We start from the raw sequence: 18060 nt of genomic DNA on the forward strand, positions 1-18060 counted from the left end.
CATGACAAGCTTGGCCTTTCTCTCTTTCCTGCGGCTTGTGCGGCCCATGGCCAAAAGGTTTTGTGGCGGAGGGACTCTCCCCCTCCGCTCAGCTTTACCCCTCTGGTTCCCATCCGCTTCCGAAGCTCTTAACAGCCCGAGCTGAGAGCTCGTAACCCCCAGCACACCCTAATGAGAGACCCGGGGACAATGCCGGCATTGTTTGGTACCTCAGCTCAAGAACAATGGATGTTTACCCAAGCAGTTGTCCGACCCAAACTCTACCGTTGATTACTGTTGGGTCTCCTGATTAACTCTGCTCCTCGCCCCAGCACAATGGACCCTTTGACTCAGCCACTGTAAGCCCCCTCCAATTTGTCTTCCCCTCCTTTTCTCTCCATCGACACTCTTAACACAGAACTCCATCATGGGACCTGAGAGAGAGCAGTGTCTCTGGTAAGGATGAAATATCGCTGCTTAATCGCCACTCACTTCAGCAGAGAGACATTAAGAGAAGAATGACCAGTAGGGGCTCGAACTTATGTATTTTAATGATTTTTAGCATTTAGCATTTAAATGATTCTTAATCTAATATACATTTACCAGAGTGTTTAAAAGCTGAATATGGCTTGACCTGTCACACTTGCATTTGTATGTGTGTTTAGAAATAGGCTAAATTAATATAATATTACTTAAATTTTACACAAATATATTACCAACACAATGATAACTATGCATTAAAATTCTCAATAGTCATAATTTTTCTTGAACATCCTAATATAAAGAAGTACTACATATAAAAAAAGTCATGTGACGTGACATTCAGCCAAGTATGGTGACCCATACTGGTGAACCATACTGCAGAGAATTCGTGTTCTGAATTTAACCCATCCAAAGCGCACACACACACACACACACACACACACACAGCAGTGAGCACACACCCGGAGCAGTGGGCATCTTTTATGCTGCGGCGGCGGGGGAGCAGTTGGGGGTTCGGTGTCTTGCTAAAGGACACCTCAGGTGTGGTATTGCCGGCCCGAGACTCAAACCCACAACCCTAGGGTTAGGGGTCATACTCTCTAATCACTAGACCATGACTTTCCCTTCCACAACTTCCAGAACTTCTCCTCATGGCATTAAATGTAGTTCAGACCTTTTCACTGATCATAAAAGCTTGTAAAACTGCGGTTTGCCAATGCAAAAGATATGCCACATTGCTATTTAAATCATTCAAGTGCATGGAATTAAAATGCATGATGCTGTTCAAAAATTTGGGGTCAGTAAGATTTTTTTATGTTTTTGAAAGAAGTCTTTTATGCTCACCCAGACTGGATTTAATTAAATAAAAATGCTGTAAAAATAGTAATATTGTATTATTTAAAAGAAAATAAAATTTTAAAATGTGTTTTATATTTTAATATATTTTAAAATGTATACTTTACTTTTTAAAGAACAGGATTTATTTGATATACAATTTGAAGCATTATATATTTATTTTAATGCATCCTTGTGAACTAAAAGTATTTTTGATTTTAATAAATTTTTTATCACCCGATACTTTTGAAAATTTATATTTGAATACTGGATCCCATAGCATACATTGCAGCAACAGAAATTGCTGTGGAAATTTATACCATCAAATCTAAAAAAAAGACATGTTATAGCTATGCTATAGCAAAACATAGACAAAATAGTTTACATCAGCTTACATATATTCATGCAGCCATGTGTTATCAGTGATTTTGATACAAACTTTCACACAACACATTTCAGATGTAAATCCCTGTGCAAAATGGGTTTAAAGTAATCCTGGAATTATAGAGCATGTAAATTTAAGTCCAGCTTCACACACTCCTCCTCCTCCACATCATCACTGCACATACCATTTAAAACAGCCTTCAAACTTTGTGCAAAAAGCATTAAAACAGAGCAAAAGAAAACATGAGATCAGTTGGGCTACATCTCAATGCATCTAAAACAGTCAGTCTGACAGTATGAATTCTTGCATCCAAGCTTTTCCCTTTCAATTTAATTGCTCATGCATATTTCATTATATCAGCAAATCAATCTATTTAAAACAACTCAATTAATTTATTTGTCAATTGATTAACAAATAACACTAAAACATTCATTACATGAACTGAAATAAATAAATAAATATAAATATAAAATATAAATATAAATATAAATATAAATATAAATATAAATATACATATATATATATATATATATATATATATATATATATATATATATATATATATATATATATATATATATATATATAGCCTAAATATTTCATAGCCTGGTCTGTTGCCTTTCGAAATAACGTGCAGCTCTGCAGTGTGTGTTTCTATGGCCGTCAGCACTGCATCATGCACACACACACACACAGCGCTGAACGTCTGCAGTCGACCCATCTGCCCAGCAGAGCTGCTCAGCATCCAGGCTCCAATTTTCAGATGAGGCCCACACAGATTAATAAATCATTAAAATGGTGCTGTCTATAACGGCCTCATTCACACGCTCTCCTGACACTATGTGTCTGCTGCGAGCCCGGCATTAGACATGCAAGAATGTTAATGTCGACACGCATTATAAGAAGCTTGTGAGGCGTCTGTCTGCACGCTGGGCCTGTGCACATCTCGCCATATTGTGTCTGAGAGAGAAGCACCTCTTGTCTGGGGTATGAAAATCCAATTTTAATAGTGGGACAGACATGCCGATAAATTAATACTGTAGAACATGCGGCCTAAACATGAAGCATTCTGTACCTATTATTTCAAAACAAAACTCTGGTCTAATAATTAAATATTAATAAAAAAAATAATAATACATACAAATATTTAAATATAAGTAATTAGTGTTAGTTTAATAACATTGAGATACTATTATATTTTTTATTCATATTTTGAATCTGTTTTTATTTTCTATTTTTTATTTGAGTTAAAGTCTGACATTTTGTCATTTTGCTGTGTTTTTGTCTATACACGGTAGTTTTTATTGTTTTTTTTATTTCAGCTTTAGTTCTAGTTATTTTAGTATATCGAGTTAAACTAAGACATATTGCCTTGGCAACTAGTTGAAATAAAAAATTATTTTGGTCAACATTTATTTATTTCATGTAATGATCTTTTTTTTTTTTTTTTTCAGTTTTAGTTAACTATGATACAGAAATTATCTATCTTTTTTGGGAAAAACTGTTATAAATATATGCTAATTTAAAGAAGAAGTTTTTTTTTTGTTTTTTTTTAAACATTAGTGCACAGGGAAAGACACCTGTTTTTTCTTTTTGTTCTCTTTTCTGGTTCATTCAAAGCATTTAGTCTCCTGCTTAACCCAGCACTTTAAGTACACAGTGAGGGGGATGATTGCATCACAAAGGAAAGCACCAAGTCCATACCCCTATTTTGGCTTTGCAATTTGCATGTATTTGCATGGTTTTATTATGCACATGCCTTTTGTTCCGTGGGTGGGAACCATGAAAAAAAAAGAAAAAGAAAAAAAAGGAAAAAAAGATGAAGCCTGTGCAAATCCACCTCACACACTAAAAATACACATTTATGGTTGGATAGGAAGATTCTGATGAAAGCTGGACTGCTAATATTTACACAGCGGTGCATATTTAGCAACAATCAACAAATTAGCTGCAAAAAGAAATATGAATATATTTATTTGTGGATTGTTTTGTTGTTGCTTATTGATATTTGCATGCTGTTTAAGTCTATTATTAACAATATTTCTGTGCAAACAAACACACACACACAAAACGTTTTCAGCTTTATGCAGACCCACCGTTTTGTAATTATAATCTAAATATCGCATCATTAGTGTCTGCTATCACAGAGAACTTCAATGGGAGTCTAATGTAACAGTCCAATTCATCCGACTTGATTTGAAGAAATAGGTCATGGGTTTAATGTTGCCTTTGGCCTGGTTTTCTAAATCACCCTGATTCAGACATACACACACACACACACACACACACACACACACCCACACATATACCGTGATTGCTGAGTCTTCTGGCCCAGTAAACATTTCTTCTAATCAAAGTCATTTTTGCAGTGCAATACGAACACATCATTGGCATTAACACTGCACCATATGATTAAAATAATAATCACAGCCCACAGCTTGTGTCTCCCACCTTTAACCCCTACTCAACCACTCTTTGCACCAATATTATTTTGTTATATTTATTTTTCCACTAATGTTTTTGGTCATTTGCATGCATATCTTTATGCTTTTGGATTTGTATGCAGTGGTAAAACAAATCTCAGATGTGCATGTGTCTATGAATGGTCCGCAGAGGATGTTCACATCCCTTTTTCTGGCCTCTGGCTCTCCACTCACCTCATGTTGCATCAGCCTCATGAGGCAGCACTGCCTCCACTTCCTCCTGCGGGCGACTCCGAGCTCCAGCTGCCTCTAACACACGCAGAGAAACACAAAGATTTCACATTACACCCACAATAAAGACACATACTATTCTGTTAGATTTACTACATAATGGTGAGCTCAGTATCACATATTTAGAGGTACATATAATGTTCAGATTTTCATTTGCCATACAATTTTTAATTGGATTCAAACAACACACTCTATCAGTTTATGTATTCCTGGGGAATTGACCCCATGACCTGTTGGTTGGGCTACATTTGTATTTACACCATACAGGCTATTTTAACGCCAATTCATCCAATCACTTTTAGTGGACATTATATGATTATAGTTGAAAAGAAATAGCAAAGGCCACAGCAAAATCCATGCACTTAAAATTTAAAAAAACATTTTAAAGCTAAAGAACTCATAAAACATACTCGTTTTCACTGTAGAAAAGCAGAACTATAACCAGGTGGTTCTATACATGCAACGAGACTTTGTATAATGGTGAGCTGAATGTCGTATATTAAGAAGTACATATAAATTCTAGATTTGCATTTTCCATACATTGTTGCCAAACCAACTTTTTGCATTCAAACAATATTTTTTTTAGTTCATGCAAACCTGGGGAATCACACCCATGACCTACTGGTCAAGCTACATTTTATTTACGCCACACCAGGCAACTTTTAATGCCATTTTACGCAGTAACTTTTAATGGATAGTATAGTCAGAAAGGAAAAATAAATGCCACTATCAAAATCTGTTCATGCTCAAGCCACAGATGTGACTCTAAAAGTGATCAAAAGTCCTCTCTTGTACCAATCCACTATAAAATGTTTTAAATTGTTTTATAGTGCATGAGTATCAGTGGAACTTATTATTGCATGAATATCTTAAATGTGTAAATTATTAACAGCGTTTCTCATGTCTGTCATCTATCTGAACCTGTTCTTTTCATATTTCATGCATAGGATTGATGTGACTCTAAAAGTGATCAAAATTCCTCTCCTCGGTATCACTGTACTATGAAATGTGAAACATGTTTGAAATGTGTGCACTGTTCTGATATTTATACATTTAAAATGTATTTAGTGTGAATATAAGCTAAAGAAGTCATAAAACACATTTGTTGAAAAGCAGAACTTTGTTTTCATGCAACAAGAGCCAATATAACGGTGAGCTCAATGTCTCGTATTCAGAGGTACAGTACATATAATATCTAATTTTACAAATAATGTCTAAATTTACAGATGTCATACATTTTTATCCAAATTTAGAATGGAATTAAATAACACATTTTATCAATTCATATTCCTGGGGAATCGAACCCATGACCTTCTGTTTGAGTACCAGGGATATTTTTATTGAATTTTATGCAATAACTTTTAATGGACAGTATTTGATTTTAGTCTAAAACAAAGAATAGAGGCCACAAGCAAAATCTGTGCACAAGTATCAATGGCACCTAGTTTTGCATGAATATCTTCAATCTGAATGAATTATTAACAGCGTTTCTCAAGTCTGCCATCTAGCTGTACTTCTTCTGTTCGTAATTCATGCATGCTACTAATGTGACTCCAAAAGGAATCCAAAACCCTCTCTTTCATATCACTATAATATAAAATGTTAAGCATGGTAAAATGTGTGCACTGTTCTGATATGTATGCAAATATACAAGTAATGTGTACGCAAAAGAAGTCATAAAACACATATTTGTTTTTGCTGTAGAAAAGCAGAACTATCTTCATCCATTTGGTCTTTTTAAGTGGTTTATACTGTACATGCGACGTTGAATCAAAACACAAGATGCCAAAGGCTCTCCTGAGAATCTCCAGGCATTGTGATTACCACCAATCATATGCTGGAACTCAGGGTGCTAAATCAATGGAAATGGTGCTAATTAGAAAATTGGTATTCATGGTAACGGGCAGCCATTGTGCTGTGACATATGCAAACCGTGCGACATGTGTGTGTGTGTGTGCCAGCAGACATTTTGGGATTGCCCTCTCAGTCTCCACAGCCAAAGCCATAAGATGGTGGCAAACAGGAAGCATCGCTTCCACAATGGACAATGACGTGTTTGGAGGTGACCATGAACCGCTGACAGTTAATCAAGGGACGTACTGTATGTAATATCATTTTCAAATTACATCTTTTCAGCATCACACAAATCGATGCTTTTATTTCTTTCCCTGAAGTAAAAAAAAAGCTTTATTTTAATATTTGATTCTCAAATTAATTTTGGTTTTGTCTGAATACAGAAACATATCTTGATAGTTTTATAATTTTGTTTTTATAATAACAGACCCTTTGCGTTTTCATTTTATGATTTCATGCTAGCACTAATTCCACGGTTACTTCTGTTTTATTCGGTCTTGCTATCAATGCATCCGTCTGTTTGCCCTCAACTGAAGAAGAAGTGGCTCCTCATGTCTCTCCATCAAAATCCCAGAGTCTCGCAGCAAATTAGCAATCTGGTTGTATTAATGAGCCGGCTCAACGTTTATGAAGTACAAAGTCATCAGCTGTTGTCGAAAATATTAGAAGATTTGTTGAAACACAATCACAGGATATCAGTATTGGAAATTTAGTCTCAGTATATTTGTAGCCCATTCATTCATTCAAGAGATTCAGCTTGTTTTAGCTGTGAAATACAGCTGAACTTTATTAACAACTGCTATGGATCAGTATTAATATCCTTCAGTGTTGATGCCAGATTATGTTCTCATTATAAACTGCGAGCGAAAGATCTAAGATAAAAATATCTCTGTGACTAAAGCACAGTAACACGAGGTGATTCTCATTACACTTATTGCTGCTATGACACACTGGCACCTCCAACTCATATAGTCAGCTCGCCTCATCATCTCCATGGAAACCCCAATCAGCTCATGAGCTCATCACACATGACCGATTTAACAAAAGTGGGCGGGCACATCATAACTGCAGGATAATTAGCAGATATTCTTGTGCTCTCTCTCAATCTTCTTCAGTAATAAATTATTAATGGTTTCTTTATTCAGTTGAAATAGAAAGTGCTATAATTTGGGTAATTATATTACTTATTTTTCAGTGAAATATTATTTAACTAAAGTCATTTTATGTCCTCCTCACCCCAAAACAATGAATAATAATAAATCAAAATAGGTATCCATTAAAAAGTAAAATGCAATATGTGTGATCTAAAGAATGATTTGGATAATATATTTCAAATAATTTCTTTAAAATTGTATATTGTGTTCAGGCAAATGTTCTGACCACCAAAGTTTCATGTTACCTTGCTATTTTCTTGTGAAGCAAACAGGTTTTAACAACCCTGAACACTATGGAAATCTATTTGATTTTTCCCCCTAAGTTATGTTTTGTTTTTTAGCTCGAGTCCTCAGTGTGACCTCAAGTGGTGACCCGTCTGACCTCTGATGTCCTCTGTCCCAAAGGAATAAAAGTTCAGAGGTCAGCTGGTGCTTCATGGTCAAATTCAAGTTCAAGCAGACAATCAATACTGATTCCATATGCTAAAATACACATTAAAGTAACAGATATAATGTCAATATCATTACACAGCACCCAGAAACCCAGAAATGTAGCAGAAAACATTACAATAACGCAGATAAAAAATAGCATTTGAATAAAACCCAAATAAATGTGATGGTTTGCAGTGGAAATTCCCCTTTCTGCATTATGAATTATGAAGTGATTCATTCTTTTTCATTATAAAACATAATTTTAAAATGCATTTCATATAAATTATCTCCAAAAACTATAATTCATATAAATACATATTATTAAACATAAGTAGATGCATCACTTTGTCAAATTTACTCCAAAAACTATGAGGTAATTCAAATGTGTGTGTGTGTGTGTGTGTGTGTGTATATATATATATATATATATATATATATATATATATATATATATATATATATATATATATATATATATATATATATATATATATATATATATATATATATATTCCATAACATTTGGAATTCCTTACATTTCTATAGTATTATCAGGACTAAATGCCAATGTGAATAATGAATTATATTAAATTAAAGATATTAAATGATTATAAAAGCAGGAGCTATGTTAAGGCTTTGATGATTGAAAGTATGTTTTTAAAAAGGAAAGAAAGAAGAACAGCATGGTAACAATATTCCTACTGTACATGTATAGGCATCTGCTTAATGATGTGTGAGAGAGCGACACTAAATCAGTTGTCAGCTCTTGGGGCCTCCACGTCGGCCTAGTCGTGAATAGTTTACGAGTCGTGTGTGGATGTGTGAGTACAGCATCCCGTTAAACATTCCCGTCACACACAGGCTCTCCAGCATCCTCCATTCACCCCATCTCCGCTGTTCCACCCTCCACAGAGATGCAGATGAGCAGGGCGCACTTGGGCCCCCCCTCACAGGGCTGTCTGTCATATTCTGCCCCAGACAAGACATTGCCCACTTGCCCTCGAGCGTGGGAATGGGGGTCCACGGGCGTTCACATCATCTCCCCCACGTGCGCTCGACCGCATCAATTAAGGATGAGCTTCTTTGCCAATTCCTTCCTTCAGCCCATTATGTCCCACACTGTAAAAAATTACTGATGCAAAAAGTTGTACAAATGAGGAAATACATGTTGGCTCAACATAATGGTTGTGTCAAAAAAGAAAAATATGTTTGGTCAATGATTGCATGATTTCCATGATTGTACTACAAAATGTTCATCAAGAGAAAATAAATAATTATGTTGAGATAACTTTTAACGTTGCACAAAAAATAGTATGTTGGCCGAGCAAGAGAGAACAGCGTCAATCGTCTGAGCATGCGCAAAGGAGTTCTACCAGGCAGCGCTGCAGCAGGCTGGAGTCACGACATTGCATTGGTGAGTACTTTGTCCTGCGAGTTAATGAGCAAATTTAGGTTAATAATATATCGATTGTCTATCAACAAAGTTTGAAATAGCTTTATTGTGAGTACCTACAGTGATTAGCAGTGCTGGAAAATAACGTTTAACTCATAAAGCTTAGCATTCCTTTCCAACTGGCATGTGATTTAAAGTCGACCCTAACGGTTATTAAGCATGACATGTTCCCGTTTAATATATTTAATGGTCAATATTTTCAAATTCCATTTACATTTTGGCTTATGATATATATGATAATTGACTGTAACAGACAGCTAGTCTTGACAACTTGTGCTATTGCTATCACAGAGTGACTGATAATTTAGGCTAACGTTAGTTCTAACTGTTAGTGGCATTCAAAGCACATGTGCCTTCGTGTTAGCAGCTAGTACTTTGCACAAAGCCTCAATTTGCAAGAGTGAAATAACATTTCAGTCTGATAAAAATAAATAAAGAGTTGTGCTAACACGAAAATTAATAGCTGCTAATGTTATCAGATTTGTAAGCTGTTTAACGTTATCAGTTTTCCAAACGGTTAACGTTACATGTTTCCGTTTAATATTTTTAATGGTCAATATTTTCAAATTCCATTTGCATTTTGGCTTATGATATATATGATAATTGACTGTAACAGACAGTTAGTATTGACAACTTATGCTTTTGCTATCACAGAGTGACTGATAATTTAGGCTAAGAAATAATTTGCTTTGCTTTTAATTGTTTGCTTCTGAATCTTTCATTACCCACGGGTTTGTGCTGAATTCTTCCGCATCTACCGTATTGACCTGAAGTCAGCATTCCTGACATCGCTGGACAATCACACCCAGGGGTTGCTAAAGATGTACAGAGCCAAAAGCAAGACTGTATGGAGCCAGAAGAGTCTCAATAAAGATAAATGCACACACTACATTCACATATGCACACACAGGATTCATAGATGCACACACATGATTCATAAATACACACACAAGATGCACAAATGCGCACAAAATTCACAAATGCACACACAAAATTTAAAAAGCACAGAAGATTCACAAATGCATACAAAATTCAGAAATGCACACAAAAATCAGAAATACACACACAATTCAGAAATGCAAACAACATTTACAAATGCACTCAAGATTCACAAATGCACAGGATAAGATTCACAAATGCACAGGACAAGATTCAGAAATGTATTTCTGATGCACACACACATATATCTTGATTCACAAACTGCTTGCGGTCTGTGAACTTCACTGCATTTGTGTGTGAATTTTGAGACTCCCCTGACTTGGCTCGACACACAAATGCTTTTTTTTAAAAAGGGAATGATCAGCAACCAATCAGATATCTCCCTTCTTTTAGCCAATCACAAGAATGCACCCCATGTGGGGGGATTGTTTACTTATAAGCCAATCACATGAACGTGTTCACACAGCAATTGTATTAAATTGTATGAAAATACAGATGTTTAGATTACAATTCAGGTTTATTTTTTATTATTTTTTACTAAATATAAATTTAAAAATGTCTCAATACATATAGCCCAGTGACTGCAGAAAAAAAGTTAACCATGGATTCATAAATTTGCAATAGGCAATTATTTCATTTTATTGAAATATTTTAATGAAAGTAAAAAAAAAAAAAAATGTTTAAACCTTTTTGAATATTTAAATATATCTAAATATTCTTTTGGATGCAATATAGAAGTCACTTTAATTATAATATTCAGTCCCTAAATGAAGAGAGAGTCAGTGGTCCGCTGCGAGAGGAAAGTGGCTCTCTGGCTGCGAAAAGTGGGTCTCCGGCTGTCGTTCGCTTAGGAAAGTGAGTTGATCGCTGCGTGAGGAAAGTGAATCGTTCGCTAAACTTCGCTGCTTGAGGAAAGTGAATCGTTCGCTGAGGAAAGTGAGTCGCTCGCTGGGTGAGGAAAGTGAGTCGTTCGCTGCGTGACTCGTGAGGAAAGTGAATCGTTCGCTAAGGAAAGTGAGTCGCTCGCTGGGTGAGGAAAGTGAGTCGTTCGCTGCGTGACTCGTGAGGAAAGTGAGTCGCTCGCTGGGTGAGAAAAGGGAGTCGTTCGCTGCGTGACTCGTGAGGAAAGTGAGTCGTTCGCTGCGCAAAGTGGGTCGCTGGCTGCGCAAAGTGAGTCGCCGGCTGTGTGAGGTAAGTGAGTCGTTCGCTGAGGAAAGTGAGTCGTTCGCTGCGTGAGGAAAGTGAGTCGTTCGCTGATTGGCTTATAAGTAAACAATCCCCCACGTGGGGTGCATTCTTGTGATTGGCTAAAACAAGGGAGATATCTGATTGGTTGCAGATCATTCCCTGTTTAAAAAAAGGCATTTGTGTGTCGAGCCAAGTCAAGGGAGTCTCAAAATTCACACACAAATGCAGTGAAGTTCACAGACCGCAAGCAGTTTGTAAATCAAGATATATGTGTGTGTGCATCAGAAATACATTTCTGAATCTTGTCCTGTGCATTTGTGAATCTTGAGTGCATTTGTAAATGTTGTTTGCATTTCTAAATTGTGTGTGTATTTCTGAATTTTGTGTGCATTTCTGAATTTTGTATGCATTTGTGAATCGTCTGTGCTTTTTAAATTTTGTGTGTGCATTTGTGAATTTTGTGTGCATTTGTGTATCCTGTGTGTGTATTTATGAATTATGTGTGTGCATGTATGAATCCTATGTGTGCATATGTGACTGTAGTGTGTGCATTTATCTTTATTGAGACTCCTCTGGCTCCATAAGACTGGGAAGGTGGAACAACTTGGATGAGCTTCTGGAACAACTGGATGCCCAGGTATATTAATCATTTCTTTGTATAAAATATAACAGTGTTAAACAGTGTAACATAATTTACTGATACCTGTTTAAGAGAACAAACTGCCAACAGCTCACTGATCCACAAAAACTTAACTGCAAAACTCAACATTTTAATTTCAAGGTCTCTGGCAGTTGAGTTGATAATTGTCTTGTGACATTTATCCATTGCTCATTATGTAAACAATAGAATTATATTATATGATCAGAATTTGTCAAAAAGGTTCAATGTATACTTGATTTTGATGATCTACAATACATGTACAAATCCCGCAAATACATAATATAATGTATGCCATAAATGGCGTTCAGAGATGATGGCTTATTTTTTTGCTTGTGGGATGCCACACGTATTGTTTACGTTATCTTATTTACATGGAGTGTACATGGAACCTTGGTTGAGATTTTGATTATGGTGCTATTTTATTGTTTCAATTGGTATGGATAACAAAATGGGCAAAGCAATCAACTTCCCTGATTAAGACCTTGAGATCAACATGTATGCATTAGAGAGAAATATTTTGGTGTAGTATTAAGCTGTTTTTCTCCTATCATATAGCTCCGTTTGACCAGCACCTACATACTGGGCAGAATTGACTCATTTCACCATTGGTTAATCTTGATTAGCCTCATGAAAGTCACCTGACATGATTTTGGTCAATATGACTGAACAAAAAACAGCCATCGTGCGCACAGCATGTTTGAGATCTATTTTAGGACTGTTAGAAAACCACTCTCAGTATCTAACCTAAGTAGACTCTGGTAATGTTATTCAAACAGTCTTAAAGGGAGACCCCACTGACATTCTTCTAAATATCTTCCTTTCTGTTCAGCAGAAGAAAGAAATTCATACAGGTTTGAAACAACATGAGGATGAGCATATGATGACAGAACTTACATTTTTCGGTGGAGTATCTCTTTAAGGGATCCGTAGACTTGCTGCACTTGTTAGCTGATTATCCCTCTCAGATTGTAATCTTGATTGTATTTCAGGAAACTATTTCATGAAGTTGGTTGAAATGACGCCCAATGGTGAAAAGAGTAGGTGATCCTAAACTGTTGGTAGAGTATATGTGTAACCCCTTTGTTAATTAAGCGACTTAATAATGTCTTATTGATGGTCTTTTTGGCAGACCACAGATCTAACTACTCATTGAAGGTCTGCTGTTCTTAGTGGTCTTCCCCTGTACTTGAGAGAGCCAGCTTCAATTTCAAAGACTATTAAGGTAATTAATTTGAATATCTTTATTATGGTATTACTGTTTGTGATGCAGTAGTGATTGCATAAGACATTATGCTTTCAGTCTGACACTAAAAGACATTTATTGTGTTTCACAGGATACTGAGGCACTGGGGCCACACAAAAAGGCCATGAAAATGAAGTGACTGACCTTATCCCAGAGTGGTCAATGTGGCTGTAGTAGTGGAGGAGGAAGTTGTCATGGACAATCTGGGAGACTTCACAAATTCCCTCATGATGTTTGTTTCGGCACTGGTTGAATACTTGTGTAATATTTTACTTGAGCCTAACAGGCAAATTCATATGTATTTAAATAAATAAATAAAATGTTTTTTTTTTTATCAAAGCCTAGTGTGTAATTTATTTGAAATAATGAAAAATAGACTATTTTGACCAAGAATAAATATTTAATACAACATTTTATTTCAGTTTGAGTCTGCTTGTTGGCCCAACAAGCTATGTTTAGTCAACAGAAAATATTTAATTGACACAACATTCTATTTCAAGTTCAGTCTACATGCAGGGGTAGTCAGCACAACACAAAAAAGTTAGTTTCCGCAACTTAAATTGGGCCAACTAAAAATTTTAGGTGCAACGGGTCACTAGAAATTTTTATGTTGGAGAGGCATATTTTTTTTTACAGTGCAATTATTTCATTTGAGGAGCTTGAATAAGTCCAGAGTCAACGATACTCGGACGCACGTGGGTTCCAATGAGCTGACAACTACAACAAACTTACGCCTTTGTCTCCTATGTGCTTAGCATTCATCATTTCATCCAAAAGCTTTCATTTTATTCCTATAAATGAAACAAGCCATCCTGAAAGCGTGTGCACGTACAACAATGCATCCAATGCCTACATTTCACCGATATATTTAATGCTCCACGTTGAGATGCTGATAGAAGCGGTTCTTACTTTCGGTTATCTAGCTTTATGACGACCAGCACACTCATACAGCTAGATAACCAAAGATAACAACACGCCTCCAACGTGATGTGTCACACCACAACAAGTGCATTAAGCCCATTTGCCCCAATTACTCCAAGTCAGCAGATGCGAGTGATTAGTTGAACCACAAAACAAACGAAAAAAGAAAAGAAAAGAAAGTTCCTGTAAATTAGATCGATCCCATCCATGGCTCCCGCGCGTAATTGTTGAACTTCTTAATTCTTGACTCGAACGATTTAGGTAAACCTACAGTAGCCTACATGACGCGAGCCTGCTACATCCATCCATAGCAGCGATGATTCGTTTATTCCGGTCGGAGCTCGGCTTGGCTGGGTTTACAGTGCGGTACGCATGAAATCCTGCGTATCCAAGCAAGAGAATAAACGGGCACGCAGCAAAAAACGCAAGGCATAAAGACAGCATCGGAGCTTGGGAGTAAACACATGCGTACTTGGGTTTCAGTCGCGTATCATGCGTAAAATGCGCGCAGGTTTGATCTGGAGGCATTTTCGCTCCTCTTGCTCGGGGTAACACCATGACGTCCTTATGGCACACGGATGACAGGACTGACGCACTCAATGGGCTCCATCTCTAGTGCCCAAAATACGCACAAACCTCGTGGGGTCAGAGGTCTCGAGGTCGCGCCGAATTTAATTTGGAATTAAGAGTCCATTTGGAAACGCACGCGGCGACGCGCACCGACTTGTCCATTTTCTTCAATGCAATTATGAATAAACACCAGTATCAGAAATGAATAACCAGGGCTTGGTGTAAAAAAAGGTAGCCTACATGAATTGACCCGACGTATTTAATAATGTCTGCTTTTCTAACATTTTAACTATATTATAGATTATTCTAAACTACTCTTTTTATTTAGAGAAATATTTACGCATAAAGGTAATAAATGTCCCAGAAAATCACCTACAGATAGTAAATATTGCCCATTAATTTATGATCATTTTATAGAGCTCATCTTTTCCGTTCCATTGGGTTAATTTTAGACACAAGAGTGAAACTTCTAGTTTGTTCAACAAAAGTTTTCAGAAACAGCATGTGCGGCATTCTTGGGACGCTTTTAAGGCTCTGCACTGCAATTATGAATTATAATTAATCAATATGACATGAATACGTGTCTCTTACATGTCAAAAATAATTTACTGATCTGTTGCAATGTAAATAGGCCTGCAAACATTTTAATATCATAATGCACAAGCATTTTCATTGTTCAGTTTGCCTTATTATAGATTTGTTTTAGCAGCAGCAGTTTATTGAAGTTCACTCATCAACCTCAAATAAGTAATGCAAGCAGATGCACAACATTTCCTAACCATTATTTCACCACTAATTAAAAGCAATACCTGTATGTAAATAATCTAATTCTTGCTCTTTTACATATTTATTCAGTTAATCTTAGACAACACATAATCGACACATACAGACACACACATATATAAATGTTTTTCATACTCCATTAGAAAATGTAAATGATCATACAAATACCCTTATAAAAGATTTTCCCTAAATACTAAATGAGAGAAAATAAAGAAGCTGATTTACATAAACTAAGCATCACTTCTCTCAAGGATGCACATTACATCAGAACAAAGGTTTAGCTTGACTGGACAGGCTTCGGAATGAAAGCACGTTCTTTCATTCCGAAGACATAAAATATTTAGCAACATAATTTTAAATTTCAAAATTCCATTTTATCTGTTAGTTTTTATAGCAGCTCTTAATTTAACCACCCTGAAGCAATTAACCACTTAGGGTTTTCGGCGTGACGTCACACAGAGGACAATTAACACTTATTGATCCGTTATCTTTGCTAAACAGCCAGTGACTCGCAGGTCAGTGAAGCATGCGTTAATAAAGTCTTTCAGTTACCCATGCTTGTTTTAAAAAAGGCGTTTGCTTTGGTAATATTTAAAAATGACATAAAATAATAATATTTCATAAGAAAAATATTATGTTAGAAGATAATAAAACATTTTGAATTGGCTGATTTATCAACATTTTTCTTTTATTTTTTTATGAAATGGACACCCCAGAAAATAAAACAGGCCAAAGGTTTTAAAAAGGATTATTTTTCCTTTTATGAAAATGCAATAATTCTACACGAGATTAAAGCTACATATTTCAAGTGGCCTATTTTTGCAAAATTAGAAGCTTGAAATAGGCTACTTACATTCTCCCTGGACTCTCCCCATGGCACTGAAAAACCGGTCATCTGGATGTAAACGAACATCCTCCATTAGAAATCACATCCACGAAATCCTTCCAAGACTAGTTTGCTGAAGATGCACGAGGCATCGTCGTCTGAAAGCATCTTATTCCATCCCCAGGATGAGCAGGTGTGAGGGAAGAACAGAACTTCATCACATGGCTGCCTAAGCTCGAGAGCGAATGGAAAGTACGGCGCGAGCCCTGCAAGTTTGGGGGGGTTGGGGGGGGGGGGTGCCGATTTCTTATCCACCCCTTCTACCTCTGCATTACACGTGCGATGTGCGATGAAATTAATATTTTATTCAATTGCCCAAACTTGCTCAGAGTTTGCATTAGGAGTTTCTGTTGCACGAAGCTCTTCAGAGTACAAAAATATCCAAATGATGTGACCAGGTGTGACTTACCTGAATCCTGATGGGTGAAAAACGATGTGTTTTTCCAACATGTCTTCATGCCCATGTGTTGTCTTTCACGCGTAGGCCTATCTACTGGCATTTTCAACAGTTTGGCTATTATTATTCATTTCCCAATAATTAAGAGTGCCGTTTTTCTACTAATAATTATTATTTTAATTATTTTCTTATTAATAATGTCTATTATTTTGAGACTAAATTGATGCAGGACTCGAGGGGGTCACGTTCAATGACGTCGTCTTGTTTGTTACGTGCAGCCATATTTAGATACAGCAAGAAAATTAGTGATGCTGAATATGCAAATCAAGCCATAATGACTGCAACATTCAGACGAAACAATGTCTCGTGCAACAAACCCGTCATTTTCTAGGAAAGATGGTGGTCTGCGAGTTTATGTCTTAAGCAAACATATTTTGGATGTTGATGTCGTTATTGGAAGAAAGAAATCAGAGCATGTGATAATCAGCTGCTTGTTGGTCTTTGTGTTTGTCACCAGGCAGAACAGCGGGCTCATTTGCTTCAGGAGCTCATCTGTATTCTTTTAGAATTTCAAACCTTTTTTTCTTTCTTCTTCTTCTTCCTTAGCAGGTGAGTATCTTGATTTGTCTAGAGCTGTTCGTCAGAATATTAAACATTCCATTTTTCCATTGTGGATTATTATCATAAAGGATTTTTGTCTTGATTGAACAGTTTAGTTTTAAGGATAACATTCGAGTTTTATTAAAACACAATGTGTATATTATATGCTGCAACGTAAGGCAGTTTTGCAACTTGCAACTGTTCTAGTTGTGTATATTTATGAATTCAGACTAAAGGAAATAATTTCTTTAATCTTACTATTTAAATATAGGATGTATTCTAAATAATTAACAATAATCCTAAACATAGATTTCATTTTCAAATCCATTGTTTGGAGTGAGCATGACCCCCGCAGCTCCAGGCGTCAGATGTGTGTTTGACGCAGGTCAGGTGTGTGTGAGTTCATGGCTGTCTCAGTCTGTCCATCATAGGGACACAAGATCAAATCGCAAACATCTTTTAATGTTTCTCATAATGTAAAATGGTATTGATCACGATAAAAAAAGGAAAATGTGAGTCTAAAAGTAAATAATGTTTTTAAGAATCTATTTAAAATATCTAAAATGTAAACGTCTGTAGGCCTA

General features: G+C 36.2%; 2 long non-coding RNA genes across 4 annotated transcripts in view; one reads left to right on the forward strand and one right to left on the reverse strand.

The window, feature by feature from the left end:
• LOC113054617 (uncharacterized) overlaps positions 1–16678 on the reverse strand; it is a 21720-nt gene extending 5042 nt beyond the window's left edge. Inside the window, exons 1-2 of the long non-coding RNA XR_003277405.1 lie at positions 16447–16678; positions 4339–4413 (exon numbers count right to left, since the gene is read on the reverse strand). This is a non-coding gene — a long non-coding RNA (uncharacterized LOC113054617). The remainder of the gene's footprint in view (positions 1–4338; positions 4414–16446) is intronic.
• On the forward strand, positions 11872–13649 carry LOC113054618 (uncharacterized). 3 transcript variants are annotated; one of them, XR_003277408.1, is made up of 5 exons: positions 11872–12052; positions 12906–12978; positions 13066–13113; positions 13206–13298; positions 13411–13649. It is a non-coding gene; the product is annotated as an uncharacterized LOC113054618 (long non-coding RNA). The 3 variants fall into 3 exon arrangements; XR_003277406.1 differs by having other exon boundaries at positions 12909–12978; XR_003277407.1 differs by lacking the exon at positions 12906–12978 and having other exon boundaries at positions 11878–12052.
• Positions 16679–18060: the final 1382 nt, after the last annotated feature.

The sequence above is a fragment of the Carassius auratus genome, chromosome 35 (assembly GCF_003368295.1).
Source record: "Carassius auratus strain Wakin chromosome 35, ASM336829v1, whole genome shotgun sequence".
NCBI lineage: Eukaryota > Metazoa > Chordata > Actinopteri > Cypriniformes > Cyprinidae > Carassius > Carassius auratus.